This window comes from Thermobia domestica, chromosome 1 (assembly GCF_964235325.1).
Source record: "Thermobia domestica chromosome 1, izTheDome1.hap1.1, whole genome shotgun sequence".
NCBI lineage: Eukaryota > Metazoa > Arthropoda > Insecta > Zygentoma > Lepismatidae > Thermobia > Thermobia domestica.
The window spans coordinates 178,716,887-178,741,991 of NC_137454.1; the positions used below are offsets into that span (position 1 = coordinate 178,716,887).

At 34.2% G+C, this 25,105-nt stretch overlaps 1 long non-coding RNA gene across 1 annotated transcript in view; it reads right to left on the minus strand.

Annotated features, from left to right (window-relative positions):
- Nucleotides 1-16,599, minus strand: part of LOC145666797 (uncharacterized) — a 31,025-nt gene extending 14,426 nt beyond the window's left edge. Inside the window, exons 1-2 of the long non-coding RNA XR_014127821.1 lie at nt 16,496-16,599; nt 2,002-2,051 (exon numbers count right to left, since the gene is read on the minus strand). This is a non-coding gene — a long non-coding RNA (uncharacterized LOC145666797). The remainder of the gene's footprint in view (nt 1-2,001; nt 2,052-16,495) is intronic.
- Between the last annotated feature and the right edge of the window lie 8,506 nt (nt 16,600-25,105).

Consider the following 25,105-nt stretch of genomic DNA (forward strand, 5'->3'; position numbering starts at 1 on the left):
TATCTGCTAGAACCGAGAGCAGTAAAAATTTAGATTGAAAAGCGGTTCTTTTGCAATCGATTCAGCAGCCCAAGAATAGGTTTTTATCTACTCCATTAAACCCTATTCAAACTGCAAATGGTTCAAATTACCCATTTCCGGTTCTAACTCTTATTTCATAAAATAAAGATGGTATTAGATAGCGAGAAGTGGTTTTCTGGCATCTACTTAGGGTATCAAGAGAACTTACAAGCACAACACTTAACAAGGTACCAAACAGGAAATGACTGGAATTTATTACTACCTCCAGTTTAAATACTGATTTTTGTACAAAGAATCCGTAAGAGAGATCGAGATGCTGTTTTTCTCAATCGATTCAACTTGCCAAGATTAGGTTCTATCTACTTCTATCACCCTCTATTCAGCCTGCAAATGGTTTGAATTAACCATTTCCAGTTTCAACCTTTATCACAATATAGAAAACACTTATGTATAAGCGAGTAATGGCTTTTTGACATGAATTCAAAGCCCAAGTAACAAGTTCCTAATCTTTGATCTTATTAATCTATTGCAACTAGTAGCACTGTTTCAAGTTTTAGTATTGAATTCGCATAATTTTAAAGTCTACCACAGTTTGATACTGTAAAATTAAACTTACTTCTCTTATTATTTCGTCTTTTCTGTTGTGTTATTGTAGAGTAGATGTTTCTACGGATTTCGTTGTAAACTTGTGTTCATTAGAAAACTTTCTGAATAATGATGCTAATTTTCTTTCAAGAACAAGAAAATTAATAATTGCAAAAGTTTATATAGATATGCAAATATGGATATTCCTCCTTCCCTATTGTATTTTTAAATCCAAATGAAGTCCTTGGTTTTATTTCCAACTGAGGGTAGGTTTAAATTTCGTACTTTTTCCAAAATGAAATAAAGTTATTTCCGTGTTTCAAAAAAATACATCAAGTTTAAACTTTATTCAAAGAATTTATTTTTTATTTTAAAACCAAAAGTTCGAATTATGATTTCAAGACACAATTTTAACCCTGTTCAATATTATCAATATTTTCAAAGTAAAGACAACTGAACATTCCGAGACGTAATAAAACATTAACTTAGTATCTACACCGTCGCATTACTTGATATTTGGAAGATGGTGATAAGCGTTCTGATCCGTATCATATCATCTGCATTTAGAAAAAAAATAGATATCTTTTCCGAAGTGAAAATATAAACAAAGGATTTTAGTTAGCGATGGAAATGTTGATTTCTGAACTGAAAATATTTACAATTAAGTACATTGTATCAATCTCTGTAGATGTAATTTTGAAATAATAATACTAGGTAAACTACAAAATATCAGCAATTGCTTGATTTCTTGAGAAGGAAACAAATAAATGATAATGAAGTTCTAATTTAAAATTTAGTTGGGGAGACTTTTCTCTCTCTCTCTTCAAAACTCTGCCACTGCCGTTTTAAAATGTTATGATTTAAAATAAACATAATTTAAATAATCAAAATTCTATGTTTCGTATTAAACTATTCAACATGATCTGCATCTCACGTATTTTGAATAGTCAATGGCATAAGATAAATTCATTATATTGTATAATAAGTTAAGGGCCAAGGTATAAAGAATAGTTGGAATTATGGTTTCATAATATAGCTTCAGATAAAATTTAAACCATGCATTCCTGATAAATAGAGTTGTTTCAATGTTTTAAATACCAAAATTAAAGTATTCTCTTGAAATAATTTGCATAGCAGCTTTACGTTTGTCGTTACCTGGAACTAGCAGTAAGGGTTATAATGGAGAATCAACTGACCTCTGGAAGTAAAGCAACGAACATATTTTATTTTATTGTAATAAGGATTAAATGAGATAGATAAAAGGAAATTAAAATATATAATATGAAATAAGAGATATGAATAATATATAATAATATATGAATAATTCACATCATAAGAGATATGAATAATACATATATATACAGATGTAAGGAAAGTTGAAAGTCAAATACTTACCACGCTGTGCAATATTGTTTTCCTAATGGCGCAACATATCTACTCTGAGGCTGTAAAAGAAAGGAGAAATATTGAATAATATCTACATATAAAATACTTTTATACGAAAACCAAACTACGAACAGGAAACTTAATAACCTAACCTAACCAAAACTAAACAAAGAAATTTATATTTACATAGCAACCTATTACTAAGAAAATTTTAATGTAATAAAATAACAATAATGCTTACCTGTGGTTGTAACGCTCTATATTGTATGTATTAAAATTTTATTGAGACTAAATGATAAAACGAAATTTTCAGTGTAATTGTAATTATTACATCTACTTCTAATCTGAATATCAAATTTATATTCTGTTTCTATCTTGTGTTGTGATGGAAGTATTTTCCAGCATGTCACTACATATCATCTTGTATCTGTGGTATTCTTCTAAAAGTTTTTCCCTAGCCATTAATTGCGATTGTGTCGACCCGATGCGAGGGGCCAAAACCTTGGGTCAGTTCTTGTAAGGGGGTATTTACATATCATCGCAAGACTGTATCCACAATTGAAGAGATAATCTAACAAAACTATTAAATTTGACAACTGTTGTGTGTCCACAGAAAACTGGATCTGACTCAACATCTAAAAGACATCAATCCGCAAAAGTGTGTAACAACAACTTAAAATTACGGAAAGATTTTAAGGTTCTTGGATACACTTTACTTTCAACATTTCAGTATAGTATAGCAAAGGACATTAAAAATTAAAAAATGGCGACGCCATCACAGGATTTTTGTTTTTAGCTCAATCCATTAGAAGATAGTCAAATAGAAGTTTGAGAGTTTGGTAATACAGCGAGCACAGTTTCACTTTAAACGATAGTTTTCAACGTAAAATCAAATTCAATTCATTTTCGAAATTGCCACAAACATTTTCAATATTTCTTTCACTATTGAAGGCTATCCGGGAGTAGTATAAGTATACAGTAGAATTGGAGAGCCATTGGCTTCATACTTATTATAGATAAACTGAGTCATGCCAATGTTTAGTGTGGAGCCACTAAATTATTCAACAGAATAATACGAAGTGTGTTTAAGGAAGATCGAAATCTTGGTGTTTTTGCTATTGCTCTTTCTGCAACCTTCTTTGAAGTACTCTCCTACTGATAATACACCGCTGCGATATTATTTCTTCCAATTTTGGAGTGCTGCTGGAAATATATATATATATGGTTGTGTTCAGTATTGTCGCCGCATTTTCCTTAAATTCCACTATGGACTGAGTACGACGTTCTTTTAAAGTGGTATTAAAGATTGGAAGCATAAAGAGGCCTACCGGGTCCAAATACGCAGAACAGGGTGCATGACACACAACGGAAGTGCGATGTTTTGACACACAATTTGCAAGCTTTCACTCAGGACTTGATCGAAAGGTTCTGCACTTATACCAACCGCAACCTCACAAACAGGGTAACGACAATTTTCACTAATTACAGCGCGCATAATCTGAACATGCTAATTTGTAAATTTGACGTCCGAATTTCTGCCCTCAATTAACGCTTAAACAAATCAATTACAACACAGCGGTTCGACTCATGCAATCATACGTCTACATTTGGTTAAGCAATTTGAATATTTCCGTGAAACTTGTCCCCGGTTTTACACAAAATTTCACAAAACTCTCTCCTCCAACTCCTTTATTATTGCTTTTTCGCTAATCCGACGGACAGCCTATCTTGCTTAATATTAACGCATAGATTGGAACCCAATAAAAAGCGATATTTTACCAAACCATTCAGCTATGTGCTCACGTTAGCAAAGAGCAGACCACCTTCTGCCATTCGTTCGCTATTTAAAAAGCCTTTTTCTTAACACATCTTGTATTTCATTTTCATATTTTCTTCAGACAATATGACAAAATTATTTATTAACTCATTTAATAGATTTTAGTATAGCGGCGAAACAATAGTATTTTTGTGTAATGGGTGGCAAATTGGTTTTGACCTAAGATGTACAATGCTCTCCGCCAATGTAATTGATTCCATACTAAATAACTGCAAATGGTTAATGTATATTTCTAATGTATAACTACATAGTTTGTAAACAATGTCCTATGTTTGTTTAGCTATTAAAGTACAACTATATGAACAAACGTCATTGTACACTATCTATTTGACCAAGGAAAACGTCTGTAGCATAGAAGTCGCATCGAATGCTGAAAATGGCGATACACAAGTAATAAAAAATAGGAAAATTTCAAAAAGATGAAACACGAATGTCAATTTACTAATTTACTAAAACATACTATAATTCTTGTTAACAGATCTTTAAATCGTCTTATGATATTTCTTACTTGACAATGGTGCAGATTGACAATACGCAGTTTAATGTCCATTATAATTTCAACCCAGAGTATAATATTTCGATTAGAAAATATTAAACTAGGCTCACAATATACGAAAATATGCAATATATTATTACACGAATTTATGTGAATTAAGCAAATAACTACGCAAAATAATACAAATAAAATATAATAAAATGTATTATATAGGACTATTATTTCAAGAGACCAAGTAAATTAGCTCAATACAAACGAAATGCCAAATAAATGCTATATATTACTGCTATTAGTTCATATATATACTTATTAACAAGAAGTGTAATTTGAAGTGGACATTAAATCTAAAAAGAAACAGTGGAAGGTTAACTAATTACATTTCTTGTACACTTACACTGAGAAAAATCCGTTATCCGGAGAGCGGTATATTGTACAAATATACGGAATCCTTATAGTAGGGGACCATATGTAAGAAAAATATGCCCCGTGGCAGCTTTCATGAAGGTAAGATGACAGGGTGATTTTTTGATTTAGAGGAGCCTTCTGATGAATAATTTCGAAGGTGTCAGTCACCGGTACGTGGCGTGTAGACATGATGATGTCATCAAAATGGCGGACAACTCGCTTCAAGAAACAAGCATTATCTCCGTTGTTTATGGACCGATTTTCTTTTCCCGCAGCTCATTTTAAAGGAAATTAAATTCTCAAAAATACATTATGTAAGTACTTGCTCTAAAACTAAAGGTATAAAAGGGTATAGAAGTTATTTAATAATGTGACGAATTACTGAACAATTGTTTAGTAAATATGTTGTGAGTTATAATAAAATGAAATCACAGAAAAATACTTGAGATATATGTAATATATTTGTATGATTGAATCTCGTTCAATTGCAGTGCAGCCAAATAAACATTATTTTAGTTGTTCATCGGCCTACTCTTTTCCTACGACCTGGAGAGTTCTCATGTATATGGCACTGTTACGTGCTATTGGCACATTTATAGATGAATCTGCCATTACAGAGATGTTGGAAGTCTGGTATAGTGTGAATACTGTGCAACAGATTATATCGGACAAACATGTTAGACGAGTAGAAGAACCACACAGGCGTACTCTTATCGTTTTGCTTACTTTTATCTGAAGATGTTTATGAAGAAGTATCCATGCCCAGAGATTATCAAGAACGTTAAAGAGTTAAGGCAAGTACTGGGATAATAGATTTATTAAATATTATTCGAAGAAGCAATTTATATGAAAAAAAATTAAGAAATTCGAGAACATACAAGAACAAAACAACACAACATTTAAATTGGTACAAGCATACATGACCATAGTCGAACATTTGTTAGGGTTAATGTGAACAATAAGAATTGATGACTGGGAAGAACACCTTAGATGTGTAGAATCAATCAAAGAATCAATCACTGTGGAAGTTCCATGTTTACAATGTCCTTACGCAAGTTCACGGTGTAACTGAACTGTCACAACCAGGGAGTGTGTTTTATACACTCACACCAACAATTGGCCTTCGACTTATCTCCATTCACATTCAACTCATGGTGAGAGGGCGAATTGATAATAGACCTCCACAAAAAGCGACATAACTTTCTTGGTTACATATATATATATATACATATATATATATATATATATATATATATATATATATATATATATATATATATATATATATATGTGTGTGTGTGTGTGTGTGTGCTTTTACTGTTTGTTCCAGTAACTCATTTTACAAATAATATTACAACCTCGTTCCAAAATAACTACAAGGAAATTTATTTAACTTGCCAATAAGATATTAAGAAAAAAGAGTAGGCTGAAAAACAACGAAGATAATGTATATTTGGCTATCACTGTCACTACCATTGACCGAGATTCCATCATACAAACATATTAGATATCATATCTTAGGTATTTTTTGCGATTTCCTTTTGTTATATCTCATAATATAACAACGAAAATAATTCTTATTTCTTGAATCGAGTTGTCCACCATTTTGATGACGTCATCTTGTCTATACACCATGCACCAGTGAGTGACACCATCCAAATCATTCACCAGAAGGCCTCTCTAAATAAAAAAAAAATCCACCCACTCATGTTATCTTCACAAAAGCCGCCACGGGATGACATGTTACGAAGTAAAATTTTACTCGTGACTGCCATTTCGATGACGTAATATGTCATATCTCCGTTATTTATTGACCAATTTTCTTCATTAATAGTTCATTTTAAAGGTAAGTAAATTTTCCATAAAACTGTTATGTAAGTGCTGTCTCTAAAGTTAATGGTTTTGGAGTTATTTTTGTTTATTTCATAAATAATTGTTCAATAAGTCATTAAATTATTAAATTACTCCTAAACCTTTAGTTTTAGAAGAAATACTTACATAACAGTTTTTATTTGAAATTTAATGTCCTTTAAAATGAGCTATAAAAAAAAATCGGTCCATAAACAACGGAGATAATGCTTGTTTTTTGAAGCGAGTTGTCCACCATTTTGATGACGTCATCATGTCTACACGCCACGCACCAGTGAGTGACACCATCGAAATTATTCATCAGAAGGCTCCTCTAAATCAAAAAGTCACCCTCTCATCTTATCTTCACGAAAGCAGCCATGGGACAACATATGCTCCGCTACTATTATGTTTACTACAGAAATCAGTACATAGCATTCATTATCCATATGGTACAGACATACTGCCCTCTTTGCCGGTTACATGTTACACCATACCGTTGCAGAATGACTGACATCTAACAGTCTTCGGATATTACATACGTCAGCTATATGTTACATTGGTTCATCTGTGTGTGAGATCCTGACAGCCGATATACAGTTCTTTCGTTCGTACGGAAAGTACGTTTATTCTCAACACTTAAAGGTAATGTCTGTATAAAAGGAAATTTTTCAGTTATACGTTTGCTGTACGTTAAGTCAAAAAACAACAAGATTTAAACATATAACCTACGTTTTTAGTACGCCATATACGTGTTATCTCAGTATATAATACTTGTTAACTTGTAAAACAGGCACACGATAATTTAAAGGTAACCAAGAAAGTTCTATCGCTTTTGCACCCAACACATTCGAACATCGATATGTCTCCTAAGACATATCTTGAAGATAAAAAATAGTCTTCATCAGCATCGCCGACCTTCTGCCAGCGTTCTGGAAGGCCACGGATTCAATCGTGGTAGAAGTTCCTGAGCCATGAAGCGAAGAAGATATCTAGTGCATTTTGCACCTCTACTAGAGATTTGAACTGGCGTCCTTTAAGGATGATTGTCCACGGAATGGAACAAGTGATAATCAGACGCTGCAATGTCCGGGGGGTTTGGCGGGTGCAATAGTGTTTCCCATCCAAGGCGTAGAATGGTGTCCCGGTCATCCTAGCCACGTGGGGCTTAGCGTTGTCCTGTATCAGAGGATCCCTTTGCGATTCAGAAGTGCTGGCTCCAGACTTTTGAGCTTTTCTTGAACACGGCTCTAGCGCTGACAGTTCACAGTTGCATTGATGCTCTGACCAGCTGGTAGCAGTTCAAGATGCACGATGCCGCGAGCAGTCCACTAAACACACAGGATGACCTTCTTCTGTTTCAGTGTTGGTTTCGACTGTTTTGGAACCGGTTCATGGGATGCTAACCAATGATGACGGCGCCGTGGAGCTTCGTACGAGACCCACTCTTCACATATCAACAGTGTTCAGAAATGGCTCCTTCCTCAGACGAAACAGCAAAGAAACACAGGTATCTGCTCACGTTGCCTTCTGGCCTGTAGTCAAATCATGTGGGACCAATCGATCGATCTTGTAGTGCTTCCCAAGTTGATGGAGGTGCTGTCGAATGGTTTCTCCACTCACAGCGAATTGTAGTCATAGTTCCTACATACCTGGGCACTGTTCACCTCAATTGCTATTTGAAGATCATTTTGTACATATGTTGGTCTTCTTACACGTTATGCGTCCTTGAGTGCTTCGTGGCCGTCCTTAAACTTATTAAACCACCGCTGCACTGTAAATGTAGTGACGACACCCTCACCAAAGGACTGGCGTATCATCCGCCCCACTGCTTCGGCGTTTGATCTCAGTTTGAACTAGTATAATATACACGCTCTTATGATGCTCTGTGGAGTTCCCAAGTTCACTTTGTCCTTACACACGTTCAAGGTGTAACTGAACTTCACAACCAGGTAGTATGTTGGATATAAACATACCAACAATACAACTGGCCCTCGACTTATCTCCATTCGCATACAACTCATGGTGTGAGGGCCAATTGAACTCACACCTCCATAAAAAGTGACAGAACTTTCTTGGTTACCTTTATATTTTCGTGTTGCATTGAAATTCAAGTACACATTCGATTTCGATCAATTCTAAAGGAAATGAGTAATCCATTCGACTACTAAATTTCAGAATCAAGATGTTACCTATTTAAAATAGAATTTGAATCAAGTGTGTTCCTGCTGGAAATTGAACTGTGATATCACATTCTAAAGATGTGTTTGCTGAAAGGCATAGCAAAATAAGCGAGAAGCTACACAACTCAGAGGGAACATAATTTTCTGAATCCCGGGAATCGTCGCCTTAAACTTATACAATACCTAACAGTTAACTTATATTTACAATAATTCATGTTAAAAGTAAAAAATAATAAAAATTCATGTTTATTTATTTATTTATTTTGTAAAGTTTGAAATTTTATTTATCATAGCTTAGAGGCAACACCCTATTTCTTCCCCTCCCACCGCAATACGGCATAGAACTTTTTACAGTCAAGATTAGAGTGTGACTGGATTCATTCTGACTAAAGAAAAGATGCTCGTATATTGCCAAACCTCTCATGAGCATCAACCAGAGTTGCAGGCTACATGTTACAATAACTAAAATTTCTATTTAATTGCTCCTCATTCTTACACAGTAATAAATATTCAATATTGTTTTTCTTCTATAGTGTAAGGCACACGACTATATAAATTAATTACTGCAAGTAGTTTGCTTTTATTGCATTTTAAATTTAACTTCAACAGACTTATGCATTTTAGGCTAAAAGAGACGGATGATCAATGGAAGTAAATAAATGTGGAACTAAATTTTGTGCTCTACCACAGGGAATCGAACCAGATACTAAGTACACGAAAAGCACACATTCTAGCCACTAAACCAGTGGCAGAAGTTTGAGCTTAGCAACAGGCATCATAAACACATTAGCTTAATAATAGTAAGTATGTTTATACTTCGTATTTCATAATGAGTCCAGGCCCGTATTTATATATTGTGCGCCCCTGTGCTCTAAATAATTTGCCGCCCCCCACACAAACTTATGTCTCAAACAAGTAAACAAGCCGTGATTTTGCAAACATACCAGGTCTTGTTGAGTAGCTTTTTAGGTATTACAAATTACAACTTAATTTTAAATGGCATATTCTCTCAATGATGATTATGATGTGCGTAATACTCGAAGGTAGATTTTTGACCCGAAGGTCCCTGGGCAAGTGAATCCACGGAAGTTTGTCATTGCCTTCCATGGGATGATGATGATGTATTAAGGACGGGTGCTACAGTTAACTTGGAATCCGAACAACTTGTATCTCCACCGAGAATCGAACCCGGGACTCCTTGATTACAAGGCAACGAACTTAACCACTCATCCATTGGGGACACATTCACTGATATCGACCCACAGGGAGTGGAAGGGGAGCGGCACCCGGGTTCAGAGAGATACAGAGAGACAGAGTAGGCTACTAGAGATCCAATGGAGGCGTGATTTTGAAACTGGGACGTCACTGAAACACCAATAATATTGGGGATAACCGATAAGAAAAATAATTATTTACATTATTCATGGCCAGTAATGGTTTAATCTACAGTATATTATAAAATTGAAAGTGATTATGTTTGTGACTCTTAATCTCTTGAACCGCCCGACCGATCTCAATACAATTTTTAACGTAGATGTGGTTTTAGCCTGGGAGTGTTTTTAGCTATTCACTTTGGCGGTAGAACTTAGGGAGGGGTAGGAGGTGAACAGAAAAAAAATAAATAAAACATAATAACTCTTGAACCATCATACCGATGTTGTTCAAATTTTCCGCATAGATGAGGTTCGGGACTGGTATAATTTTTATCATTTCACTTTGACGGACCAAGGTAGGGGAGGGGGAGGGGAAGATATACAAAAATCGTAAATATAAAAATAAAAGTGACTATGTTCGTGAATTAATAGCTCTTGAGCAACCTAACCAATCTCAATCAAATTTTCAACATATATGAAGTACTATCCTTGGAAGTTTTTTATCATCTCATTTTGAGAGCATATCTTATGGGAGGGGGAGGCGAGGAGGGGAAATATATGAAAATGAATTAAACTTAATAACTATTGAACCACCAGACCGATCTTGATCAAACTTTCAACATTGATAAGTTTCGGGCCTGGGATGTTTTCATCGTTTTACTTTTACAGTGCAACGAAGGGGAGGGGGGTAGATATATGTAAAAAAAAGTAAAAATAATAGTGACTGTCTTTGTGACTTCATCACGCTTAAACCACCCGATCGATCTTAATCAAATTTTCACTATGGATGAAGTTGGGACCTGGGGTGGTTTTTATCATATCACTTTTACGGTAGAACTTACGGGAGTGCAAGGTTAGGGGACAGATATATAAAGATAAATAAAACTTAATAACTCTTCAACCACCCGACCGATCTCGATCAAATTTTCAACATAGATGAGGTTCGGGCCTGGAATTGTTTTTATATATTTTCACTTTCATGGTAGAACCTAGGGGAGAGAAGAAAGGAAGATTTATATATGGACATAAATAAAACTCAACTCTTGAACCACCAGACCGATCTCGATAAAATTTTCAACATAGATGAACTTCGGACCTGGGATGGTATTTATCTATTCACTTTGACGATAGAACTCAGGGCTGGGGAAGGAGGAGTTGCAAAATAAGTCAAACTCTTGAACCAAACGATCAATCTCGATCAAATTTTTAACGTAGATGAGGTTCGGGCCGGAGATGTTTTGTATCATTTCACTTTGACGGTAAAACTTAGAGACGGGGAAAGAGGGAGAGATATATAAAAATAAATAAAACTTAATAACTCTTGAACCACAGGACCGATCTAGATCAAATTTGCAACCTAGATGAAGTTGAAACAAGAGATGACTTTTGCCATATTACTTTCACGATGTAACTTAAAGGAGGGGAAAAACATTTACAAATGATAGAAATTACCGATATTAGTATCGAACAGATAGTTTTTGAGGTCGCTGAAATGAACAGTGACACATCTGATGCCTTAAATCCAAATTCAGCCCCGCAAAATGTGAGAGGGAGGGGAGATATATAAAAATCATCTAAACTGACCAATATCAAGGAGCTCTTAGTAATAGTAAAAAGTTACTGACTAACGAAACATATTAATATTTTTTTTCTTAATTTAACCGAGCGAAGCAGGTAATTGATGCTAGTAGCATATATATTAATAATATAAGCTGTCTGTCTGTCTGTTTGTAGAGCTATTCAACTCGAGAACCATAATAGATAGAAACATTAAATTTCAATGTTTCAAAGCTCTGAGAGAAAGATCCAAATGACTTGTTCTAGGTCTCTAGGTCACACTTGAGCTGAGATATGGCCATGCAAAGTCCTCTAAGAATAACATGGGGACATTTTAAAAATAATCAAAAACGATCAATATTAGAATTGAATCCTTCGTTTTTTGTCGCTGAGATGAATACTGAGTTTTAATCCAATTCAATTTCAAGATCACACTCCACTCCCCAGGGAGGGGGCAAGATTTTAAAAGTAATCGGAAACGACATTAGTGTTGAATTCGTAGTTTTCGAGATTGCTGAGTTTAACGGTATCAATTTTCGTGATGTTTAAGTGCATCCTCATCCCTTGTGGTAAAAGTGGGAGAGGATGACTTTATGAAAATAACCGGATAAGCTAGCTAATTAGTAACTATTGTAATTAGAACGAATTAAACACATTATTATATTTTCTCGCGCTTGGGCGGGACTCTGCGGGTTGCTAGCTTTAAATATTGCTTTATTGTGAATCTTTAAAAAATTCCAAAATTTTGCCGCACCCTAAATTCTGCCGCCCTGTGCTCGAGCACAGAATAGAATTTACCTAAATACGGGCCTGAATGACTCTATTCTCTCGTATGTGTTTTTATACAGTATTGGAATAGTAAAAGAAAAGCATATATCATATAACAAAATGAACCTGTATGCACATGAGAATAAAATTGTCGTACTGAATATTGACTCGACTGAATATTCTCTCCATAACGTCACAGAAATACTAGAAACTCCCAACGAAGAATGATATTTATTGACATTATGCTGCAAGGAGTAAGTGTCCGAAGATTCTTACTACGTCTCTCTAAAACAGTGGTGATTCCGATAATTAGCCACTTGGAATTCATTCTGTTATCGGATAAATTGTTATAAGTTACAATAAGTCAACAAGATTTGGTCTCCGTTTCTCAATGGGGTAACTATTTAACCTAGAAACAGATAAGGAAGTATCTTAGTTGCTATCCCCCTACAAAACGTTAGCATAGAATAATAGTTAAAAACATATTAACTAAATACCACTAGCTAAATAGTAAAAGACATCCACTTATTCGTGAATGAAAAGTGTTAATCCCAACATTATATATTGTATTACAAGTTAATTATATAAAGCTTCTGCAGTTTGCGAATTACAATCTATGTAGAAATAGTTGTTTCTAGTTCCAATGTTTCTGAAATTATAGTTTGCAAATTTTAAATATAGTTTTCAAGTTCGGATTAGTGAACAATAAACTTAAAAAGAAGTAAGGTGTGAAATAAATATTCCTAGCTTTATATGTTTATATATCTTATATTTCCTTATATGATATCACTTGTAGGTATATATACACTGAGAAAAATCCATTCTCCGGACAGCGGTATGTTGTACAAATATACGGAATCCTCTTGCTTACTACAGAAACCAGTATGGAGTATACGTTATTCATATGCTGGATACGCACTGCCGTTAGATGTTATATCATGTCGTTGCAGGATGTTTGACATCTAATAGTTGTCCGCATATCACATACATATACTTATGTTACATTCCTCAACTATATGTTATATACGTCCATTTGTATGTGAGATCTTGACGGCCTATATTGTTTCATACGGAAAGTACTTATAGATGGAACGCTTATACGGAAAGTATTAAAACATGCATTACGCATGTAACCTATCTTTTTAAGTACGTCACCTACAATTTTTTTTTCAATGTAGGCCTATAAATAGAACCTTATCCAACTGAAAAATTTAACACTGTACGATTCGGTGCAACTTTTTGTTCATTTTTGCGCCTAGTTTGTCGAAAGTTTGAAGCTCAAAGTAAAAAAAAAAAAAAAAAAAAAAAAACTATAAAAACACAGTTAGTAGCCTGTTATTTTTTCCAGTTGGAACGGAATACCATTTTATCGCTTAGGAGATTTCAGTGGATTTGAAGTTGTTTCTTTTCATATGTGCGCTAGGAGATAGAAAAACGAGAAAATATTATATATATATATATATATATATATATATATATATATATATATATATATATATATATATATATAATTCTTTTATCTTGTTTGTTTGTATGGTGTTCGTTAGAGCTAACATTTCTTCCGAGTGCGCAAGAAGTGTTATCTGAGCGTAATAACATGATACAGAATGGAACAAACAGTTGTTTCTTTTCCTTCCGTATTCATTCACTCTTTCTTTCTCTTTGTCTGACAGAAAATAGGTGAAAACATGAAAATAAGCATGGCGAAAAGAAAGTAAATTTCGAAAAGTATTCTCTCTCTTGGATTTCGAAAAAAAAGGATCTATCGAATACGCTGTTATTACTTTCGTTACTTTTCTTTAAAAGTATATCCGCAAGATAGAACAAAAAAGTATCTCACTATTACATGTAATCCAATCACATTCTTTGCAGATTTCTTCGCTGTGGTCTACCTGTCCTTTTTTTTAAAAAAAAAAAAAAAAAAAAGATAACTTGGAACCATTGGATTTATAACATTATACTGTAAATGGATATTGTATAACTTCGATATAATAAGTTTCAAATAGGAAAAGTTCTTTATTTAATTTAGTTTAGTACTTTCAGTGGATTTCCAAGAATAATGGCACGTTAATGTAGGTAATATTATTAAACACGAATTTGTATCCCTTTCTTTATTCATCTTATGTGTTACAAAAAGTAAAATACAAACTAAATCTACATAGTAGAAAATTTCAAGAATTTCATGTTGTAGAGAGCATTGAAAATTTTCTTGGAAATGAGAGCTATTTCCTACCCATGAAACCAAACTAATAAGTAAGTATTCACGTAGTACCAACGAAAAACTCAATTAAAACTTGAGCTATAAATTAAAATTTTTAATTCTTGTACCGTAAACTGGAGGAATAGCTAATTTTCAACTCAAAATTTGTTCAAGTTCATGAAAGAGTTTATATATATTAATCACTAAGCTCTTTTATTATTAGAAATATAAGTTCTTAAGACATGCGAAGGAAGGCCATTTATTTTTGAAAGAACTGAAACAAATATATTTTATACTTTTAAACTATCCTTTGTAAGTAAAATAAATATCGAAAAAAGCTTTTAGTCTACTCTGAAAACGATATGTTACTAAAGTAAATAATTGTGTATAAATTGAACCATCCTAAATCACAATTTCTCTCTCTTCATATAACGTCATGAATTAATTAGCAAAATAATATGAAGTTGTACTAATATTTCATATATCGATTCAGTGTTTAAGTTCTAAACATTAGTTGATTTTATGTAGAACTTCCTTTCGTGTTCCATTTTACTAATTAATTTAATGAGTTTACAATTTAATTTTTATACTTTTCCATATGTAGTGTATCTTTGACCACATCCTTTCTCAAAGCGTAACAAAACAAGGAACATCGCTGAAATCATCATTCAACTATGAAATCCAAATGCCACAACTTACCTTAACTACTGTAGATTGGATAGGAGAAAAAAAAACTAACACGAGGAATATAACTTAAATTTGCAGGCACATTGACTGCGTTGGTGATGAGGAACTGCGTTACACTTCGTAGTCAGTTTAAAATGCCCCGATTAATTCTGTATAATTCGTTTAAATACTAGTTTTCCATCGTAAGAAAATCATAATGTATTTCTTATTTCTAATGAATTTCTTCATTATGATTGACATTATGGGAGACATACTGTCTTAAAGATATAGCATTAACTTCCTAAATAAAGAGACATGAATTGTTTCCGAACAATCATATTGTAAAACCATTATATAAAATCTATTCTGGGGAGTGGTGTAGTTATGACACTTGTTTCTTCATTACTGTATGGTGGTCTGTAATAATTAACACTTTCCATTCTAAGTCCGAACAGGACTCAGTGTACATTTTTAATGCAACTGGACGAAACTCGAGTCTACCTCGGGGTGGTGAGTCTCAGAAATCTGTCATCAATAGTAATCTGTTGACGGTTGTGGAAAAATTTATTCGGACTTGCAGCTAAGAAAAAAAAATATAATTTTCTTTGATATCTAGCAATGACATTGTGAACATCTTGTAAGCTGACAACAGTACTCAGTTGTCTTGTTTTACGTTACTTCAGTGACGAACATACAATGCTTTACTATGTATTTTGTGCTTTAAATCGTTTTATTAATTTCTCCATATGAATCAAAACACGGTGAGCAGTTAGCCAATGTTCTGGATGATCTAATAAATGATTCTGGTTTTGATGGTGAGATTGATACTTCCTAGATATAATGGTTTACGATTCTCGGAATAATAATTTACATAGATATTCCCAAAATGCAATCAGTAGAATTCATTAGAAGAGAAAATACATAAAGCACCCATAAACATCAACTACATTTCCAAAAGCCATTCTATCCAAGTTTGGACACACTACTTTTTTCTACTCACTTGTTGGTGTTACTCTTCGCATAGAAGACGGTGGCGGTTGAAGTTGCGGTTAGAGAGATTCGCAGCAATTACCAGTAGTGGCAATAAAGTGAAGAATTTTGCTTTCTATCACTCTCACATATACTTTAAGGAACATATTTTTGCATTTGTATAATTGTAAAATCTATTACCTGTTCTTTAGTTGTAGAAAAAAGGCCTCACAGAATCGATCCTTGTGCTTCGCTCTCTTGACATCAAAATGATCTCAATTGTTCTGCCTGCGTTACGACCATGCTATCTTAGTTACCTGAAGCGATACTAAGTAAACAAAAAGTAGTCATAACTTCGTTATGGTATGTGATAAATCAAAAGAAACACAACATTGATTTTTTAGAAAATTTCAGATGAGAACTAGGGATCATAACATGTGGTTTCCATTTAATAAAACATAAGTGAAATCAAAATGGCGGATTTCAAGATGGCAGCCAGCGATCCGACATGTTCTAAAAGTTTTGCTTCCACTTGTATTATAACCTATAGTATTACTTTTAAAATCCTGCCTTTTATTTGGGTATTTCTTCACTTTTGGACTATCATGTATATTATTATCAAAAAAAAAAGAAAAAGAAAAAAGAAAAATGAAAGAAATGAAAAAAGAAAGAAAAAAACACTTGCAGTTGGAAACAGGTCAGATGTCCGAATTGACAAGTTCAGGTGCCAATCGATGCGTGGTTGTTCATTGAGTTCTTCATTAAGGAATTTGGTGTACCAAAATATCATTTAAATATTTACTCTGTCTGTCTGTGTTTCTGTCTGCAAGACATACCTGTAAAATCTCAGGCACTACCTAATAAAACACTATCAATTTGACCAGAATGTAGTGGATCAAGAGATAGGAATCGTAATCGCGAATAGAGGTGATCAATTCAGTTGATCTCAAGATACAAATCCAAACATAAATCTGACCGTAAAACACAACGCTAAATTAAAACTAATTGACTTTCTATTTAATCTATAGGATATTTAACTTTAAAATATTAACTCATTTTAAAACATACTTCATTTAATTTGATGCAAAATTCTATATTTAAATCTAGGTTTGGTAAATTTAACACCAAAGTTTTTCTCGTTGTGTACACTATGACAGAGTAAATTATACCCTAATTATATCCTGTTAGACACTCACCAATGAGTACTAGAAACCAGAAACAACCATTACTTGCCTTATACGTAATCTTTGTAAAATTAATGCATGGGAACCGAGGAGTTACATTGAAGAAAACACAAAAACAAGTATTACGAGTTCTTTAGGGGTAGTGCTTACTACTTTTTCATGTTTCAAGTTTCTTATATGTCTTGTCGAATTCACTTATTGATATTGGTCTCTTGGAGGTGAGAAAGTGCTACACGCTTTTGAGTAAAAATGTTTTCTAAAGGATTCAGATTTAAATTAGATCAATCATCGTAGATAGATTATTTCAGAATGAAAGAAGTCGATCTCTCGCTATTAGGATAGAGTAAGCTGTGATAATCTAAAGATTTGACAATAATAAAGAAAAGTATTATTTTTTATATATTTTATTGTTATCAGTGTTATTATTAACTGCCTATTTTGTGAAGACAAATTGACTCTATATCTTTTATTGTTATAAATACAAGGAGTTTTCAATCTATTCTATTTGGAAGTTTTGTGTATTTCCATCAACTGTAGGAATACCATTTCGTGTATGAAGGAAGGGACAATTTTACAGTTTCCTTAATTTCAATATCTAATGTTTTACGCTTTTACTAACTCCATCTGCTCATAATTTCTGTTTGAACCTTAGGAAATCATAACAAATTACTAAGCAATAATAAAGGTTAACAGAATTTACTATCTGTTCTTGAAGTTCTAAATTTTAGCATAATGTCATTTTATCATGAGAATCTATTGTGGTAAATTGTATAATATCGTTCAACAACGTTTGTTGACAATACTGGATGTAACTCGTGGTTATCTTAACTCAATACTTTCCCAGTAGAATACATTTCTTCATTTCTACTCACAGATTAAGAGATTTCTTTTCAGACTAATACTGCAGTGACCCAATAAATATAGATCTTGGAGACCTACTTCCTATTCTGTTTTTTTTAAAATCGCTCTTGGCTTTAATTATTACAGGATAAATATATCTACTTGGCTTATGTGCAAAATAAAAAAAAAACATAATGTTAGTTATAACATTGTGAGAAAAGTAAGATTATTATTATTATTATTATTATTATTATTATTATTATTATTATTATTATTATTATTATTATTATTATTATTATTAAATAAGAATCATTGGTTTAACTATTGTTAGGTATTTTATGAAGTGTACATCTGAAAACTTTATACTTTTAGTAGCGTTTCTTCCAGTTTCTGGCCTCAACTCTTACAAGAGGCATGGTAAATTTAGTACACCTGTATCAGTGCCTGTTCCATTGATAATTCGAATGGAACGATCTTTTGCCTGGAAAATCTCTGGAACATTTCGAAAACTGACAGTTCGATATGAAGAAAAACACGAAGTAGCTACTTCTTTTTGGGAATGATATTTCGGTTACAAATGTTTAAATTTGGGCAGTATAGTGGATGGTGGAGCAGTACCTGGTCTCCTCGAGCAAACAAATAAGACAAAGGTTGCGCTACTTACCACAAATAATTATCCTCCCAAGTGATGACAAGATTATCCAGAAAATATCGTAACAGTTGCTTCCAAATAAGTTTCAAAAATGAACATAATTAGCGGGCACAATGGACCCTTAATATAACAGTTGTACAATTTTTAACAGCCAGGTGATACGACAGACTATTTTTGTCTTCATGGTACGTGTGGGTGGTGTTTGAAAGGATACTCCATTTGGTGTGAAGTAGGCCGGTTGCCAGCCCAAAAATGTAGGGGGGGCCAGCTGAAGTTACGGGGGGCCCGATCCAACCATACTATAGTTTATCATCGTATTATAGTTCATTTGCAAGCCTACCGTGAAAATTTTAGGGAGGCAGCGAAAATTTAGGGGGGCCGGCCCCCCTAGACCCCCCTTGGATACGGACCTGGTGTGAAGTAAGTTAGAGATCGGTTTATCGTGTGGTATAAACTAAGAATATATTGTTTCCGTTCCATGTCATGTAAACAGGAGTGTTGCACTAATTAAAGTTCTAGCTCTTCTCTCTATATATAAAATTGAAAATCACTATGTTTGTTGAGCCGCCTCACCGATCTCGTTCAAATTTGTAACATGGATGAGGTTCGAGGCTGGGCTGGTTTTAGGCTATTACTTTAGGGTAGAACTGAGGGCTGGGGGAGGGGGTATATAAAAATAAATAAAACTAAATAACTCCTGAGCCACTCGACCGATCTTGATCAAATTTTCAACATAGATTTTAGTTCAGGCCTGGGGTCGTTTTTGTGATTTAAATTTGACGGAGCAACTTAGGGAAGGAGAAAGAGAGGGAGATATATAAAAATCAATTTATATAAGACTGAAAGTGACTGTTTTTGTAACTTAATAACTCTTGAACTATCAGACCGATCTCAATCAAATTTTCAGGATGCATGAGGTTCGGATCTGGAAACATTTTTGTAATTTCATTTTAAGGATAGATCCTAGGAGAGAGGGAGTGGAGGGGGACGTATAAATAAAAATTAATAAAACATAATAACTTTTGAACCACCCAACCAATCTCGATCAAATCTTCAACATATATGAGGGTCGGGCCTTGGGTGTTTTTTTATCGTTTCACTTTGACGAGCCAACCTAAGGGACGGGAAGGGGGGAGATATATGTAAAAAAAATAAAATTAAAATGATTGCCTTCGTGTCTTCATCACTTTTGAACCACCCGACCGATCTCAATCAATTTTTCAACATACATAAGTTTAGGGGCAGGGATTACTTTAGGCTATTCATCTTGACAATGTAACGTAGGGGTGTGGGAGAGGAGAGAAATTTAAAAATGATCAAAAATGACAGATAATAGTGTTGAATCCATAGTTTTCGGGGTCGATGAGAGAAACAGTGACACTTCTGATGCTGCTTCAATCCAAGTTCAGCCCTGATATTTGGGGAGGGTATAACGTAGGGGAAGGGGGATAAACATTTAAAAATGATCGAAAATGACTAATATTAGTGTATAATCCGTAGTTTTATTAGTAGCTGAAATTAACAGTGACAATTCTGATGCTTTGTGCCGCAGTATGGAGGAGGGGGAGCTATATAATAATAATAATAATAATAATAATAATAATAATAATAATAATAATAATAATAATAATAATAATAATAATAATAATAATAATAATCGAAAATGGCCAATATTAGTGTCTAATTCATAGTTTTCGGGATCATTCAGATGAACAGTGACATTTCAGATCAGGCTTAAATCCAAAATCAGCTCTTCCACTTGGGGGAGGGGGTGAAAGAGATATATAAAATGATCGAAAATGGGCAATATCAGTGTCGAAGTTATGGTTTTCTGGGTCGTTTAGATTAACAGCCATACTTTCGATCCCGTTTGAATTCAAATTCAACCCCGCAACTTGGTGGAGGGGAGGAAGAAATATTTAAAAGTGATCGAAAATGACTGATATTAGTGCAGAATCCACATTTTTTGGGGTCGCTGAGATGAACGGTGACACTTCAGATACCATGGTCCGCAACATGAGGGAGGGAGGAAGTATATTGTAATGTGCCACATGATGTAATGAATAAACAATTCTACACGCCAGTGTTTACAAACACCACCACGTGGTTTGGCAAGAAGATTTCACACCAGATGGATCTACAATCACCTGCAGACGACGGGCTTCTGGCCCCTCCCACGAAGCACAAGACGACCATGGAGCAGCAGCGCCACCGCCACAGAAGGAACAATATAAATTGGCTGGACGACGGCAATTCTGTATCAATTTTCTGGTGACCCTCCAACTGTTTGCCACGGAACATTAGGAGTAACCTAACGCCAGGCCTCTAGTCTGCTACGGGACTACGCCTATCCTATCTCCTAGCTTAGCCTGCTACGGGGCTCTGTCTGGGAATCATAACCTCAGCCACCTAGCCTGCTACGGGGCTCTGTTGGCCACTTAACCCTTCTCTGCTTACTACGGAGCATTGGGTCCTTAATACCCCCTGCTTAGCAATGAGGAGGAGGGGAGATATATAAAAATGATCAGAAATGGCCGATATTAGTGTCTGATCTGTAGGTTTTAGGGTTGCTGAGATGAAGAGTGACAACTCCGATCCCGTTTAAAACCATATTCATCCCCGCAACTTGAGGAGGGGGAGATAAAGTGACCGAAAATGACAAATATAAGTGTCGAATTCATGTTTTCGGGGTCATTAGAAACGAAAACAGAATATTTCACGGGTACTAAACCCATGAGATACGGAGTTGTGCATTTAAATTTTCATTTCAACCCAGCGAAGTGGGTAATATATGCTAGTATTTGATATAAAATTGAAATTTCTCTCTATTTTATAAATAGCTGATTATGTTCATCGCGATTTTGTATGTACATCAATTGTATGCTTTATATAAATGCACATATGGAATTCTATTTTCACAGATCATGTTTTAATAATTGAATTGTGTAATTAAACAATTCATCTAAAAATTAAAAGAATAAATATTTTTAACTATTAAATGGTCCATAATTTCTGAACCTCCTCATGGCATTTTTCCTACGCCGAATGCATTTGCTATTAGGAATCCTACCATCGATGGATGCCATCGATGGATGGAATCCTACCATCGATGCACTACCATCGGCAACAGATGCTCAGTTATGTGATTGTCTCCATACTTTAAATAACATAACATTTTTTTTTTGTTTTAATACTGATGAATGTTTGTATAATTAGAAAGTATTAATTTAGTTTTTCTTAATAACATTGCTTATCGCGTAGTACGTCATTAGTGTATATATATATATATATATATATATATATATATATATATATATATATATATATATATATATATATATATATATATATATATATATATATATGTAATGTAAAACAACGATAATTTGAAATGAATAGTTAGGTTTTCGCCGCCATTATAAGATGTATTAGACAAACATGGACTTACATGCTGACAATAATCTGGCTAATTAACAATATTATTCGTATATGTCCACATATTGTTGTTATCCGCAAGCAGAAGCAACGCTAATATCGCAGATAGCACTCTTATCAATCCTACTCCGAGTATTCTATGGATTATCATGATAAAAGTCTAAATATGTCAACTAGACGGCTTAAGAAGATTGTAAATTTAAAATCTATTGTCAAACATTTTAAAACATAAAATAAAAAAAATGTCTTTTAAACATGATAATTATCCAAAAATGCACATGTGACCTCCACGTTTCAAAATTGTGAACTTTGTTTGAATTCTAAGTGCCATGCCACTGAAAAAGGGTGTTCTAATTATGTTGACCTTTAGTTCTCATCAAGAGACCCTATTGTATTCTCTGATTTTTAAGCTGAAAAAGCTCACAATGAAATAGTAATATACGATTATGATAACGTTTTTCACTTTATACCCATTAACCGACACTTGATTAGCTTTCAATCCCCTTATCCTTGTATAAAATTAAAACTCAGTACATGTTATTACTAATTTTTGAAGTAGTCAAATAGCGTATTTAGTTAAAAGTAAACCTCTAATGTAGTAGATATATGCAATGCTGATAATACTACCACTCATATTAAGTAGACTTTCACTACTCTCATAAAATCACATTTATTATCGCACGGAACCACAAGGAAACCCACGCACACGCTGTTTGTCCACCACAAGTTTCACTTGGCGGGGGCTGGGATCGAACCCGGGACCCCAAGCACCGGAAGTGAACACCACCGCGGTCCCTCCACAATGGTTTTAATTTGGTAGTTTTAATTTGGAAATATACCCTCAGAAGAAAGGGGAAGCTTGTGTGAAATGTGTCATTGCATTGAATTGCATGGGAATGGTCAATATCCTTTTTCCAATTTAGTTGAAAGATAAAAAATGTTAACATACCATTATATTCTCGCTAGTCGCTCTTATATGGACAGCTCAATTGACAGCGTGAAACTGAGTAAAATTTGGTGTTCATCAAACCGCTTTTGAAAGGTGAGATTTTGAATTAGGATTTGGGCAGGATTAGAGTTTCTTCAACAGTGAGGTTATATAACATCTGAACTTACAGCTTAAAGTGGAATCCGAATCACAAGAACTCCTGTCGGGAATTGAGTCGAGATAGCCCACATTAAAGGCACATAAGTTAACTGTATGGGCACGGGGATATTCTGAAAGATGAGTTGAAATGTAGAACTTTATGCGGTATATATCATTTCTAGATCTAATAATGTTCTGTGCATAAGTTAATTGTCTTGAACAATATCATTTAATTATTATTTAGTTTCATCATGACCAACCAGTGTTACTTTTCATATGTGGTGCTACTACTACTACTACTACTACTACTACTACTACTACTACTACTACTACTACTACTACTACTAATAATAATAATAATAATAATAATATGCATGAAAAACCCTAAACATGAAAAAGAATGCTTGTCAAGAACCAAATGCAAGTTCTCAATGTAAAATACGTGAGGAGAAAAATCCAATAGTACAGTATAGGCATACCACAAGGAGAGAGAAAATACTTCAAAGAAAAAGTAAGGGAAAACTAAAAAGATGGGAAATGGGATTTTTCAACAACTTTCTTTTGACTTACCTTAGGAGCGATCTTTCACTGGTACTCTATCTATTCTCATCTCATCTTTAGAACAAGAACTTCTAGATGAAAGAAAAGGAAGAAGTATATCGGTGTGTGTGAGAAGGAGAAAGAGGAAAAGGCAGAGGAAAAAAGAAAGATGGAAATTACTACACAAAGAGGGAATTTAAATGATCGCTTTGTTGAGGAGAGTTTTCTTTCTCAAAAAATATTTCTTACAAAAGCTTCTTTCAACACAATTGAATGGAAAAGTTAACCTTCACTCGGGCAAAATAGATATTTGGTATTCAACATATAAACTAGGGTTTATAATAGTAATGGATCCAAAAATGTTTTGGAGTTCGGTCCCAGAACCTAAATAAACTTCGTTAAGACAATAAAGACAATCTTACTTAGAAGTTTCAGTTTCTTCCGGTAGGTGTGACAACTGAAGGATGTTTTCTGATATCTAACAGCATCATTTGTTAATTCTACAATTAGAGTAAGCGCGGGTGAATTGCCCAGTGGGGAGAAATAGCCACCCCCCAAAAAAGGAAGGGGATATGAACTGGCAACAGTGATACGATTGTGTGAAGGCGCAATTCTATGGAAGACGAGGTGACACCAAACTACATTGTATGAAGAAATCGAAGGCGTACACGCTGATTTAAATGTGGTAAATATATAATTTTTACTTGGAATGTTTCTGAACGTTTCAGATTTATGGAGAAAGAATGATTATATTGCTGCATTGGGAAATCCGTACGTTGCACAAAGTAGGGTTCTACTGTTCTGATGCAATAATGGTCTGCCGCCATGCCATGCAGTGTTGGGAGTTTAATAAACTGAAACTATAGTGTTTGACAGCGGGATGATCTGCCCACTTGGTGTCGGGGTGAATGGCCCGTGGGCGTTTCACCCCACGGACACACTTGCCATTCCAGTAATACAGAAAAACTTGATTATGCTGCAGCCAATGACATCATTTTGTTATTTCTTCCAAGTCACTCAACCTATTATCTGCAACCATTGGATCGTGCATTTTCTTAACTTCTCAAAATACA